Genomic DNA, 14428 nt, shown 5'->3' on the forward strand with positions numbered 1-14428 from the left:
AGCAGTATGTCAGCATTCCTGGCACACTGGCACCTCGCTGCTCACCAAGCCACACTTGCAGGGCTGACATCTAAATGGATGCCAAGGAGAAGTAAAATTGAGGCAATTTCACAAAACCCATGACAGATACTCAAGAGAAAATCCATGGACAACTGTTAGGAAGAGAAAGAGACTCACTTTTCAGAAGCCTAAACCTACATCTCAGGATTCTGGTCTAAGGAGAGGCAGAAAGATGTTTTACCTGTCCAAGGTCCTCTGGAAAAATTCAAACAGAGTAGTGAATTCAGTCAAGGAAAAACACCATTCCCTGGAAATCTCTTCTCCACTAGTGTGGATGATTGAGCAAAAACATCTCAGCCCTCTGTGGCTGTTTCAATCCTTTATTGCAAAGGCTACTTGTATTTTCACCACCCTACCTTGAAAGGTCTCGCTCTTGCCTTTGATTTCAGTTGGTTCAACTTGACACCCCCTTTTTCCCCCCCAAAGGCAGTTTACTCACTCCTGAGCTACTGTGACACAAGAAACACTCTTTATACTAAAAAGCAGAGATGTGGAGAATGGCATTATGCATGGCAAGAGCTTGAGAGGTGCTGGGAATAATATTCAAAGAACAGAAACATGAGAATTTCGAAGCTGCCAATGGAAACAAAGGGAGCAGTAAGAAAGGAGACTGTAGAAAATGTATTGTCACTGACTCCTGGCCTGGAATTGAATCCCTAGGTGAGTGCTGGGGAAGTCTCCTGAATGCTGATAAGGTGCTTAACATTATCCAGTGCTCGGGCTGACTTTGTGAGTGGAGAAAATAGAGAGGGAGAAACGGAAACACAAAATGGGGTTCAAGGAACTGGGAGACACAGCGACCAGAGCACTGGGAGGCTGAGGGGAAATCCTGTACAAATCCTGAAAAAACAACCTGGAAGAACAAGAAAGACCATTTTACAGCCATGGCTCTCACAGAGCTCAGGGCACTCCCTCTGCAGGACACCAAGGTATGAGACTGTGGGATTAAAGAACCCTCAAGTGACCAGTGGGCACCTCACTGTTCTCTTCCTTCTTTTGTTTATATTCAGGACATATTTTTACTTCACTGAGAAGATCTGAATTGAGACAAGAAGTGTTTAATGATTATATCCAGTTTTACACCACCGCCAAGAAATATTTTGCCACTAATGTCCTATGCTGGTGTATTTTAGTATCTATTATTTTTAGGCCAATGCCCCAGATATTACAGCTGTAGCATTTTCAGATCAAAAACAACCATCAAAAATTAATATTACTTTAGTAACAAGAACATAAAATATATAACTTAACATAAGGAAAAACCTTCGGGAAATAAATCTGGAAGGACAATTTTAAACAATTTTTAAGATTTTGATTTGTTTTGGATCTCCTGAAACTTGAAATGACAAAGCTCTGCTTTTAACAACGTAAGTTAGAAAATACAACCATCATGTATTTTTTAAATCTCATATAAAGAGACATCTTGTAACAATTCCACAGCGATGAAGTTGTCAACAGTGTGATCAGGTTTCAAAACACTTTAGATACAAAAAGAAAAAGCCAGCTTTGAAAAATATCAATCCTACTTTTAAAACTAAATTTTTGAGCGTATCTTAGAATCCCGCCTGATTGTAAACCGCAAATTCAGACATTCTAAAATAAATCAAATTTACTGCTATTAAGTTGAAAAGCAGCAACATATCTATGAATGTACTGTTTTCATTTCTAAACCACTTCATACACAGCAGGGACCATATTACTTTGCCCACCCTCTCACCAAGCAATGGATGTTTTAACTACAAAGATAACTTCAAGAGGTGGAAGAGTTTTGGAGGTTTTTTGACAAAAAGCTGTCCTTTTCAGCAATTTATTGACTTTGAATAGTGTCGGGGTTTAGGACCCCCAAAAATCCAATTTCCGAGTCCAAGTCCCCCATCCTACATCTCACCCCAGTGCAAGAGGGGTTTTCCAGACACAACTCAAGACTCAGTATGGGGGGAAGGGAATTGTATTGCAATCACTACACAAATAAATATTATAATACATTATATACACAATCCTAACTATCTCTCCGACGATAAAGCAATATTTACAATGGATCAAATTTCTTCTCCCTCCAATAAAAGTTCAGAAGGGAAGAAGGAAAGATCCTTTCCACTCTCAGGGCAGCAGTGTCTCTCTTCTCCCATGCAGCAGTCATAGCTGAAGTTGCAGCTGGATTTCTTTCCATTACACACAAGGGGTCTCCTCTCACCCCTCTCACACTGGGGTGAGATGTGGGAGGGGGGCTTGGACTTGGGAATTGGATTTTGGGAATCTCAAACTACAACAAATAGCCTACCAAGCTTTGTGAGAAGATATCATCACCCATGGACAGGGAGCCAACCTTAAATTCTCAACTCTCTGCTGTCCAAAGTCCAGCTTAGACAAGTCAGACAACATTAAGCAGCAAGTTTTAGAACCGAGGTGAGATTTCTCTGCCTGCTGGGTTTCCAAAGTAAAATGTCAGACTGTTGAAAACAAAATATTCTGTGGAGCAGTGTCTGCCTGACCAACTTTGGAAGGCAGTGAGGCACCCAGGTGCCTTTGTGCCTCGGCGTTTGGACAAACTCCTCCCGAGCAGCTCATCTGTGAACAAATGTGGCTCTGAACCGACGCCAAGGTCGGGGATGTGCTGAGTAAGTACCACTGGCAAGTCAAGATGCCTGAGGGCACCTTGAGCTCATATACCCGATTTTTCCACTATGTCAAAGATGATATGAGGAAAGATTACATCATGTAACCTGCCATCTCCTTCCTTTTTGTGAAATACTCATCCTCCCCCCCCAAAGCTCATGGAGTCCCCTGCTGTGCCTGGCACAGCTCCCAGACCTGGCACCGAGTTCAAGTAAAGAGGGACAAAAACCCTGATTTGGGGTGAGCTGGGCTAGACCACCACAAAAATATGTCAGTACCTACTTATTGGAGTTGTAGGGGAAATCTGTGACCAGCAGAGCGTGAATAAGATGCAAAGCTCTGACATATCCAATGTCTTCCTCCGGGTTAAAACAGGGAAGGAGTGGAAAACACGTCCCTGGCTGTGCTGTCTGCGGCAAGCCCAGCCCAGCCCCACGCTGACAACCATCTTGCAACACAGAAGGCAACCTCTTAATAAACACTAAACCCTTCTATAACCTGAAAGATTGCAACCACTCTAATTACCAGACATTTTAATTGTTTGATGAAGGCTCAGAGAAATATCAGCCACTCCGGGGCCGGAGAATAATAATGATAATTTTGCCTTTCTTTTTCCTTTTGACGGGACACAATCCACTGGGTGGTATTTCAACATGTGAAATTAAGAGACAGATGCCCAGAAATGTAGATATTTACTAAAAATAGACCCCACTGAAATGTATGTGCAAGGTTTTACCACAAAGAAAAATCACGTTTGTTTTTTTCTTCCCAGCAAAATTTGTGTTTCTTCTCTGGTATGTTAATTACTCAGAGACTGTTGCTTTTTAGAACACTTTTGTAGGGGATATCTTAGTTCTTGCATTTAGAAACAAATTGGTTTAATTACGAAACAATATATATTTCAAAATATTTGTGAACACAGCTGTAAATTATGATCTTTATAGATTTTAACTTACCTTTTTCCCCTTTTATGCTCAACAGTTGGACAACACTGGAGACAGCAAGGACAGTTGCGTTAAAAATTATGGGGTAATACCTTAACTACACGAACCAGTCCATGTAGAGCTGTTACTGTCACTACGGAATAGAAAAGAAATCATGTAATTATGCCCAATTAAAAGGCAGTCCTGTTGCTCATGACAGTGGGAATTTCATTATGCTGGAGAAAGTGAACAGATACTAAACAGAAAATGCCAGTTTCCAACAAGTAAACTATTACAACAAAATAAATAACAATAAAATCGATTTTATTGTGTCATATGCCTTTTGTTTCTGTGGGAATAAAGTTTTATTTCCCTCAGTAATTTTGTTTGCTGAAGAAATGGATCAGAGAATGACACCAGAGAGATCTTGTAATTCACAGCTCCAGTTCTTATGCCCTGAAAGTCCTTTTTTTCAGAGCTTTTTCTCCCTTAACCGGGCAAAAAGCACATCCTTTCATATCCCCACATCACCATATTTCATATTCTTGCTGCTCTACTTCAGTAACTCCTCTGGTGACAGAGAAGGTTATTCAGGTCTGGAAGGGTCTCTGCTGAGCTATGGTAAACATATTTAGGTTTTTTTTTGATTGTGTCATTTGGAAAACAGTCCCAACTGTTTGTCTGAAGCTCACCCATGCCCTCCAGCACACAACATTTGAAGGCAGCTGCCAAACCAGCAAGAAGTCAAGTCTGCTGACACCCCTGAGTTTGGTCAAAATGAGGTGCAGGTCTCAGGGAGTGAAGGAAAGAGGGGGAAAAAACACATCTGATGCCTAATTAGAAGCTGAAGACCAACCCTTCCAATCTGAAACCTTTCTTCCTCTCTGCAGTAAATGTTTTGTAGGTTAAAAATTTAGCACATTATAAATTTAAATTTTTTTCTAATTTGTTATAAAGGGTCTTCATTTATCATTCTTTAGAACTGCCTCAAAATTATAGAACATTTGCTCAAATATTGAGTGTTTTATTAAAATGCTTGGAGCTGAGTTTGAAATGTTGATCTCCCTTCCAAAAGGAAAGTGTACCTGTGAAGATCTTCATGGTGCTTAATATACATATTTTACATTACACAGTCTTACCATGGAACCATGGAATGGTTTGGGTTGGAAGGGACCTTCAAGACCATCTCATCCCACCCCCTGCCATGGGCAGGGACACCTTCCACCAGACCAGGTTGCTCAGAACCCCAGCCAGCCTGGCACTGAACACTTCCAGGGACTATTATCCGAAAAATATCACCTCTATACTAAATGTTGACCAAATAATATGAATTTCACATAGATCAGCATCAGAGAGGTTCATACACACTGAGCTAAGAAAAACACCAATTCACTTATGAAGAATTTGTGTCTGAAACTCCCACAAAGCTAAAACTGCAATGCTTTACAATTTGTGTATAATATTATTTGCAGATTGTACTTTCTGTCTCTGAAACCAACGGCTCCTATTTGTGCCATCAACTGGTTTAGATGACATTTAAACCCTTTTCTTAATTTTCCATTGTTGAAAAACTGGGATCCATTCGGTGTTCCAAGACAGGCACCCTCAGATATTAAACAACCTTCTTGAGACTGTTTTGTTGTGTGGTTTTTTTTTTCAATTGAGTTCTCTATTTTTGTTACAATGGGCAGTTAAACCAGCTGTGGAAAAATCTGTGACACATCATTGGCAGGTCACATCACTTCATAAGAGAATGTTTGATATGAAGATAAAGTCTGCTCACAGATTATCCCTTTGTACAGTTTAAGAGTGACACATTTCAGAGGCTACACTTTACTACAGGCAAAACCCAAACACATTTCATTTTTCACCTCGTGCTGATTTGATCTGGAATCAGTGAGATGATGGGAAGGGAGGGTAGGGTCAGAAGAAAATAAAACCTTGGAAGTACACAAATAAATCCTTACTAAATAAAAGTATGTAAAAGCAGTTCAGAAAAAAGTAGAATTTAAAATCCCAGTGGTTAACATTGTACATAAACAATGTGAGAACTTCTCAGGAGACAGGAAATGATACTCCAGGTAAAGCAGTGGTTTGAAGTGATTTTGAGAAGTAATTTAAAAATAATTCCTGTTGGGATAGTTTAAGTTTTCTACAAGATCCTGTGGTCGTATTTATGTATCAACAGACATTACAGGAATTTGTTTGGATATAAATGCATTGGGGAACAAGATAATTACAGAAAATTTTAACTGTTCAGACACAGACTGGACATCAAATTCTCATTTATTTAGAGAAACAACCACCTCAGAAAAGGTACTGAGAAAAAGCTCAGAGAGAATGAAAAAAAACAAACTCAAATCAGTAAAGAATCTGAATTTTAGAAGCTAGAAACTGAAACCTGACAAATTCAAGGTGGTTTTACAATGAAAATGAAAACAAACAGCACAAGGATGTTTCATCATGTGAATAGGAGGAGAACACGAAAAGACAAAGTGGGGCATTTAAGCATTAAGATAAAACACAATGTAGATACAGTCAAACATGCAAATAAATACATTAAATTTTGAATAACAGTAGTACTGAACCTGGAGCAAAACTAAAATTGCCAGGGGAGGGTGAGAGCACTGTCACTGGAGAGAGTAAAGTGTTGAGATGAAGCAAAATATTTGCTCAGCACGATAAGAGAATCCTCATCCCAAATTATGAAAGTAATTGATCTTTTGATTTATTTTTTTTTAAATTAAGGGACATCAAATGACTCTCCCAAGAGAGCACTAAAATCATTATTTCATTTTTAAATTGAAAATAAGTGGTGAGGGCAATCACGGAGCTATTCTTGCATCTAGGGTGTATGTAACAATTTAAACACTCTTAAGGGGTGGGTGGAAGTAAAGGAAGAAAGGAAATGGCAAATCAGTATCCAATGGAGCCCAGGTTTCTAAGGAAACATTAGTGATACTGATCTACTGGTTTTTCCTTTTTTTTTTCCCCCTTTTTTTTTCCCCTCTAAGAGAAATAGTTCCTTGGAAGGGAAAACGAGATCAATCTAATCTATCTGGACTTCAGTAAAGCACCTGATTAATTACCAGGCTGGAAATTAGTGGTTGAATCAGCCCAGATGAAGATCAGCACTAAAAATGAAGGTGGCCAGAGACCCATCTGAAAGAGAAGAGGGGACTGATGAGTTTAGGTTGAACTGCCCTGTGACTGCATGGATTTAGATTTAATGACTCAGAGGGTTTATTCCCTTGTCATTTTGATGCCCTTATAATAGGGAAGAGCTACCCACCATCAGGATTCTTCCAGAATATAGATTCCATACAGAGATGTTTGCCCATGGAGGACTAATAAAGAATAACAGCACGTAGGTACATCTAAACTACGACTGGGATCATATTAATCTTTCTCCTAAAACCACATATGAATGGAAAGGTAGGTGCTGGCATTTTTATGACACTGTGGTGTGTCAGTCTGTGAATGATGACTGTGAATAAATATTGCATTCAGGGAATTTTAATCTCCCTTCCATCCGAAGTTCATAACGATATCCATACTAACAGATTTATATTCCCCACCCAGGCAGCCCTGGCAAATGACAAACCCTGGCATTCAATTGCATTAAATGATAATTAGTCAGTCTACCTCTAATCTGATGGTTAATAGATCATGTCAAAGGCTTTCTTATGGAGAAGATTGAATTGGATTTTCATCTATAGCATTAACATAATGCATTACGATAATGGGTCCCAATCCCAGACCTGAAGCTTCAGGGAAGTTTGGATATGGAAATTAAGCTGAACCTAAGCTTTCTGCCTCAAGTGTCTCACTGTGCAAAAGGAGAATCTAAGCATTTTTCTCCTGCTGAACTTGGGAGAAATTGAAATTTTACATAAATAGGTAATTACATTACCTGAGTCCAGCGTGGCAAGGCAGTGCTTCCAAGATTTAACCACTAATAATGGGGTGAACAGAGAATCTCAGGAAAGAAAGCAGCTTGGTTACCTACATACAAATTCCCAGGGCTGTGAAGGTGATGAATTTTCCTGCTTAGCTTCATTCTGCCATTCCAGAGGAGCAGCAGAGTCTCTTAGGTATTTTTTCCATACCTGCCAGGCCCAGACAGATGTGCCAGAGAAACTCTGGCACCTAAACTGACACTTAAGCACAAGTATCTTTCTTCCTTTATAGGCACAGGTTCTCCCGTACTGGGAATCTCTGGGGCCTTTTGGAAGGTTTGAGGGTGCCAGTAGCCCAATTTCCACAATTCATAAGGCATCACATTTGGAGTTCAAACTGGCAAACAAAGCCATCTTCAGAGGCAGACAGCAAAGCCACTGAGTGTAGATTTGTAAACTGCTTTCCCTTCACAACAATCCCATATTCCCTTCACACACGCCAGCTCAGAACCTGTATGATGTATAACAGTGATGTGTGCAGCATCCACAGCACAGCACGAGCCATCAGACTGTCCTGCAGGAATGTTTTAGGGACAGCCAGACTTCAGGGATGTTTTACTAACTGTGTCCACGTGCAGCTTGGCTCCAATCAGTCATTCCTGAGGACAACAATCAAATTGAGCACAACCCACAGTCATTAATACCATTAATGGATGAGTCTCCGAGGAGAGATAATTTTGTGCTGCCCTTCAGCTTTCTGGGAGACAATTTTTGGAAGAGACTGTCATGTTTGACATCCCCTCTCCGATCCCCAATCCCTTGTTTCTCCTGAGCTGTGTCCTCGTACATGGAACTTCCACCAGAAATGTTGCCCTGCTCCTGCCATTCAGCTGGGTCTGCGAGGACCAACCTCTCCTCTACCAGACTTAGGTATTGCAAATGTTTGTCTTGATTAAAAACTAATCTATATCAACCCTTCTAACTGGGCACTCTCAGATGCCCAGAGAAGCTGGGGATGCCCCATCCCTGGAAGTGTTCAAGGCCAGGTGGGATAGCACTTGGAGCAACCTGGGCTAGTGGAAGGTGTCCTCAACCCAGTCATCTGATGCCTGTCTTAAACACCTTCAAAAGATGTTGAAAAATCAGTTTTACTTGTATTACTCAAAGAGAAGGTGTAAGAAATTTAAAAAAAAAAAAATCTGCTCAATAAATTCTAATGTGATTTCTATTTCAGTCAGGGAGACGTATAATAAAACAGAGCATTATAACACAAGACATTTTTCTTCCAAATACTATTCTAAAATGCCTTAAAGATTAGAATAATATAATCACTAAATTAAATAGCTCATAATGGAAGTGATCAAATACAGTATTAAAAGGCTCAGACAAATGAGAAAAGCTGCTTTCCAGTGAGATTTTAAAAGATACAGCAAGTCACTGAGGCAGAGAGACTCAGAAAGGCTCTTTCAGATGGCAGGGCCTTCAGAGGAATAGGGGTTTGCACCAAAGGCACTTTTGTGGGAGAGTAAAGTGAAGAAATGGTTGTCAAAGCAGTCAAAAGAGGGGACAAGTCAGTAGAAGGTGACAAAATGGGATACAAATAGCAATAGCAGTAATGGCCATAACAAGATCAACTGGAACAGATCACATTTACAAAAGGATTTTGTATAAGAGGAGAGAATTATATTGAAAAAATAAAAGCAATGAGACCACAATGTGAAGTGCACAGGTAACATCATTGAAAAAGTTGTACAGCCAAGAGAAGTAGGATAAGGAGACAGTGGTGAAGGCAGGAAAAAGAGAATTATCCCTTTGTTTTACTGTTTGAGCCAAAGGTGGAAGAGATTTGTTGACAGAAATGAAGATACTCTCCAGAGAAATGGACTTGCAGTGTTTCTCAACAATCACATTTCTTGAAGGTTGAGAAGATTAAAGAGCTGTCAAACTGATCTGCACCTATCACACACCTGGAGAATGTGCATTCCTGCACCTACACACACTGGGAGGAATAACAACATCAAACCAGCAGAATTTCTTACAACATGAAGAAATTTTGTCACTTCTGTGTTTCGTTCCAAACGTGACATTATCCATAATCCTCTGGGCTTCTGTGGGAATTTTGCCTGAAATGTGCCAACGTGACTACTCCCACAAGAGAGCAGGCTTGGATGTGTTCCCTCTGTGATGTGTCTGAGTTATGAAAATAAACCATTGATGAGCATCAATACAAACAATCAGCCCTGTAAACATTTCTGCTGGGCTTGAGAATCGCTCTGGAGATGCAGAGATGATTATTCAGCAAACTCCTCTGCCATCCCCAACCTGATGAGCACAATCTTTCATCCAAGGTCTCATCAGTGCTCAGGGGAATTGTCACTGCAGACACCTCTAACTGAGCTCTATCATTCAGGTGAAGCTCTGACACTTTTTTATGCGTCAGGTAACATCATCCAAGGGGGATTTTCATCCACTAAATTAATTTACAGGAAATAGAATTTTTCTGAATGCTTCTTTGGAGAACAATATCATTCTTAAAGAGAAATTGAGCAGATGCTTCTACAGAACATTTGATTTCAAACACAAATCCACGCTGACGTTTATGCCCAAAACATTTCTACAGCAGGGGTATGATCTATGAGGATGCTCCTCCATTGCACAGTCATTCTTTGCAAACTCAAAATTCATCTTAAGAAATAAACAATATGAATACTAAAATCTATGGAGTATTTCATGCTTAGAAAGAACACTCAGCAAGAGCTTTTAAATAACAGGGAAAGAGCAGGACAAGTGCCTGCATATAGAATTAAATAAAGTGGATTTGAGAGGTAACAAGGAGCATTTACTAAGATCTCAATTGAACCTAAAAAATAATTGAGAATTAAGAAATCTACCTTTTTATTTTAGCCAGATTTTATTATTAGAAATATTTTATTATTATTTTATAGCCTTTGAGACTCCTAAATTTGGGAATCAAGAGCTGTGCATTCCTAACTGTGCACTGTCTTTCCTCAGTAGGAATTTTGGTGGATCAACCAACTGCCACAGTTTGATTTTAGGGGAAAAAGGCAACTCCTGTGCCACCAAGTGAAGTTACAGCCTTGATCAGGTAAAAAGTTACAAGCAGGAGGAAAGAAATTCACACAAGTAATGCCATTGATTTAATTTGCTTTGTACTAAATCAACCTCAAGGCAATTCATTCACATGCAGAACTGTTTCCAGCACAGAGTCCTCACAGAACATCTTTTAAAAAATTGGAAACAATCATCGTAATTGTTAAGCAGGAAAATATTTCAGTGTTGAAAAATGACATCTGACTGGAAATTAATTATAAACAGAGACGGCAACTCTCTTATTCTGTCCTGGCTGTTTAAGTTAATTAGTTGGGAATACATAACTTTGCAGAGATTAGGGACCAAGATCTTCAACAGAGAAACTCTGGAAACATTTTCCTTCAATGTTCCATTCTAAAACTTAATTATTACTAAATGAGAAGCAAATAGATTTATGAATTCAAGGGTTTATAGGGAACATTATCAAATTAAATACTAATTACTTCTATGAGGTAACTGCCAAATGTGTTATTTTCTTATTTGGGAGCTGAAATAGTCAAAATATCTACTTTTTTTGAACAAAATTTCCCTGTTTTTGAAATGCAGCCTCCCTGCAGCTGAACTAAACCTACACACACAGCTATCTCCGACAGACTTGATCAGAAATAATTTCACAAACTCTTCACACTCCACGGTTTTGTAGTTCCTGGTGGGCTGAGGAGTGTTGGGAAATAAAAAAAAACAGGAATAACCAAAATTCTTATCAGTCTCCTCATGTACATCTTAGCAAGAAAGCTCTGAATGCACAACTGGGGAGCCCAAACAACCCCAGACAGCCTAAAAAGAGAGATTAATGACATTGCTCAGTTACAGCTGCACAACTCTAAACTGCCTCAAATATTCTGTCTAAAAGTTACACTGTAACTAAATAAAACCTTAGGAAACACTCCCATCACCGGCACTGTCTTTACCAGCATTTTATGGATGCTTTTGCATCACAAAAGAAAAAGAAAACCCAATAAACTGCACCTTCCAGTGCCTCAAGGGCCTCCAAGAGAGATGGAGAGGGACTTTGGTCAAGGGCCTGGAGTGACAGGACAAGGGGGAACAGATTCAAAGTGACAGAGGGCAGGGTGAGGTGGAATATTGGGAAGAAATTTGCCCAGAGAAGCTGTGGATGCCCCATCCCTGGAAGTGTCCAAGGTCAGGTTGGACGGGGCTTGGAGCAACCTGGGATAGTGGAAAGTGTCCCTGCCCATGGCAGGGCATGGATCTGGACGATTTTTAAGGTCCCTTCCAACCCAAACCATTCAGGGATTCTGTGACTATTTTTATTTTCCATAAGTAAGGGGAGAAAAGACATGAAATATCCTGTGAAATACACTGGTAAACAATGTGGAGATTAGGAACAAGATTCCTTTGTATTTAACTGGAATGAGCTTACTGTAAATCAAAAGCTTAAAAGTTTTAAAGTTGTAATTGGATCAGCAGGACTCTGACAGTTCCCTGGTTTTATAGCAGTGTGGATCTAAAAGAATGGCTTTTTCTCAAAAGAGGCTCACAAGAGACAAGCAGTAAAAAAGATCCAGTCTGGAATACATTTTCAAAGGAATTTCAAATAGACTATCAAGCTCTTAATGCTCTTTTTGTATTAGGAGTAAACAGAGTTCCAGTTTAAACTCCAGAATGTAACATATCCTACTTTGCCAACTTTTTCTCAGTGCACCCAAGACCCCATTATTTGACAGATGACAAGGACTTACCTGATTGTCTGCAGTGTTTGATATCCAATCTTGACAAGCAGAGTCTATTAAATTAGAGGAATGCCAGCCAAAGAGAGTGACAGACGTTTCCAGAGACAAAGAGGAGTGAATAAAAAATAAATAGTAAGATTTTCACCTGTGCAGCCCCAGCTCGCTGTTATCAAGACTTTTTCCCTCAAAGATAATTATTATAGCTCAAAATAAAGTTAGTAATTAAGATTCTGTGGAAAGCAGCACAAAATTCGTAGCAAATGCTTATAACCCTATCCCTAAAATCCATTTATCTGAGTTCCACTGACTTTCACTGGGTCTTAGATATCTAAGCCAGTGAGATAATTTTGAATAACAAACCCAGAAGAGCTGCAGATAAAACTCTGAGCATCTTCAATTCAGAAAGTTCTGCCTTTCTGGTACAGAAATCCAAAATGTGACAAAAGGTCTGCCCTGAATAACAGCACGAGCCCAAATCTCTGCTGAGGGATCCTAAATAAAGGGTCAAGGCTCGAGGAATCACCTCACTGGGGCTTTGTGAAGCCTCCTCTTTGAGGACTGGAGACCTTTGCAGCCTTTAATATCAATAACAGTGGCAACAAGGAGTTGGATTTTCCCCCTCCTGTCTCTACCTGTGTATTCCAGGTAAACCCCTGGTTATCCATCAGCATTCCAGGCACGTGGAGGGTACAGGGAAGGGAAGGCCACCTGTCAAGCAGAAAAAGAACAAGTGCTGTTAGGGAGGATTTTACAAAGTGACAACAGCTCAAGTAGCAAAGGGGGCAGAGCAGTTTATATGCTTAAAATACAAGCAGGAAAATAGCCTGGACCAAAAAACAAAAACACCTTCCAGAGGAAATTCCATTAGGGAGATCAAGGACCAAGTTGTGTTCTCAATTTGTACAAAAACCAGCTTGGCTATAGGGCAAATGCATTAAGTGTTTGACAACCCAACAGAGCTTTGAACTCAGCTTGATCTCATCTTTTACAGTGTTATTTTATTACTAGTTCATAATTAAACTTCTCACAAAGACCATTTTATGTTACCAATACAGGTCAAGTGAAACATTTGGGTATCAACCTTGTACCCCTGTTGCTGGGTATATCCTAAAACCTATAAATATTTAACTGCCAGGAAATATGACACCTGTGTTACAGGGGGGGAAATATTATGATGGTTTAAAGTACGTTTTATTAGAAGAAAAATAATAAGATGGAACACATATATAATCTGAAAGCAGGTTATAAAATCAGGGAAAAAAGCAGAAAATAAGCTAATGGGATATGAAAACATCTATTAAATTATATCTTCGTTCTGACTCTCACTTAATCTTCCCAAACTTTTGGGGATAAATGGCTACCTAAGAGCATCAATGTGGGATTGACATGAGCACTGCCCCCCAAAATCATGAAACCCACTCAGACATCTGAGTTAATGGATGTATTTTTAACATACAGTAATATTTCTCCAAGAAGAGTGTTCTCCAATAATAGTTTCTCCAAGAAACATTCCTGTGTTCCGTGTCTGAACAAGGTTTATATATGAAATTTGGGGAAGATTACCCTCAGATCTGGAGCAAATTACAGAGCCTTACTTAAAAAAAAAAAAAAAAAGCCACTTAGCTTAAGTGGAAGCCTTTCCAATAGGAATAGTCATTTCTACTCACAGCATGAAACTGCAGCAATATGACAATAATTCCAAAATTTATATTACAAGTTCTGAATTGGAGATTAAATGCCTGCAGCATCCCCAACTCTGGTTACAGGTTATCATCCCCGTGCAATTGTGGACAAAAACAGAGTGAACAGAATTCCCAAAAAAACAAATTACCTGTACATTGTCAAGTATTTATAATTCTTTTGAAAATTCTCACAATTTTCAGATAATAAAAAAAATACTTTCTAGATCTATCTTTTTGTTGTTGTTAATTAGTTTTTCACTTACATTTTCTCTGTACACTCTTATTATAAATGATTTCTGGGTTTATTAAAAACTTTTTTTATTTTCCTTCAGCCAGCACTTTGGCTAAGATAAATTGAATGACAGGTAGACAAATATAGATAAATATTGTGGTCCCATTTCTAGAGCAACACACATATTTGTGGCAAAATCCTGCCAGGCACA

The sequence above is a fragment of the Chiroxiphia lanceolata genome, chromosome 10, assembly GCF_009829145.1.
Source record: "Chiroxiphia lanceolata isolate bChiLan1 chromosome 10, bChiLan1.pri, whole genome shotgun sequence".
Lineage (NCBI taxonomy): Eukaryota > Metazoa > Chordata > Aves > Passeriformes > Pipridae > Chiroxiphia > Chiroxiphia lanceolata.